Source organism: Pteropus alecto, unplaced genomic scaffold, assembly GCF_000325575.1.
Source record: "Pteropus alecto unplaced genomic scaffold, ASM32557v1 scaffold14, whole genome shotgun sequence".
Classification (NCBI taxonomy): Eukaryota; Metazoa; Chordata; class Mammalia; order Chiroptera; family Pteropodidae; genus Pteropus; species Pteropus alecto.
The window spans coordinates 784,030-784,692 of NW_006436810.1; the positions used below are offsets into that span (position 1 = coordinate 784,030).

The 663-nt window shown below is 44.8% G+C and overlaps 1 pseudogene; it reads left to right on the forward strand.

Moving 5' to 3' along the window:
* The first annotated feature begins 320 nt into the window (after positions 1–320).
* LOC112481306 lies at positions 321–439 on the forward strand (annotated as a pseudogene).
* The last annotated feature ends 224 nt before the right edge of the window (positions 440–663 follow it).

Genomic DNA, 663 nt, shown 5'->3' on the forward strand with positions numbered 1-663 from the left:
TGATGACTTTGGTCCTTTCAGCCTTCTTCACTGCCTTGGTCACCAAGAGCAGGTCCGTGAAGAGGAAACAGTACACGTCCATCTGGGGTGGCAGGGAGAGAAGGACAGGCCGGGGGTCAGGGCCAGAGTCCTGGGGCCTTAGGCAGGGACCCCTGTCTGTCTGCTGTAACACCCTCTCCTTGGGGTACTCAGACTTTGTCAAACACCTCCCCTGCTCCACCCCCACATGAACCTGAGAGGAAAATTAAAACGAAGAGAAAGATGGTTTTCCTTCATCGAGCTACACACTTGTGATTTATGTCAATTAAAAGCTGACAATAGTCTACGGCCAAGCTACCCTGAACAAGCCTGGTCCTATCTGATCTTGGAAGGTAAGCAAGGTCAGGCCCGGTTAGTACTTGGATGGGGGACCACCCAGGAAGACCAGATGCTGTAGACGTAAAGAATTTAAAAAAATAAATAAATAAAGGATTGTAAGCTGACAAGGTCCTTGCAATCTGTAAGGTCAACCAAGGGTTGCCTCGCCTAAAAAAAATAATCATAATTCTACAGGTAATCACAAATAATGGAACAAAGGCAGTCTAGATCTACTGAAAATAAAATGAAATAGTTTCATTGCAGGTATCTTAATATAATATTTTCCAAAAGCAGTTCAATACGTTA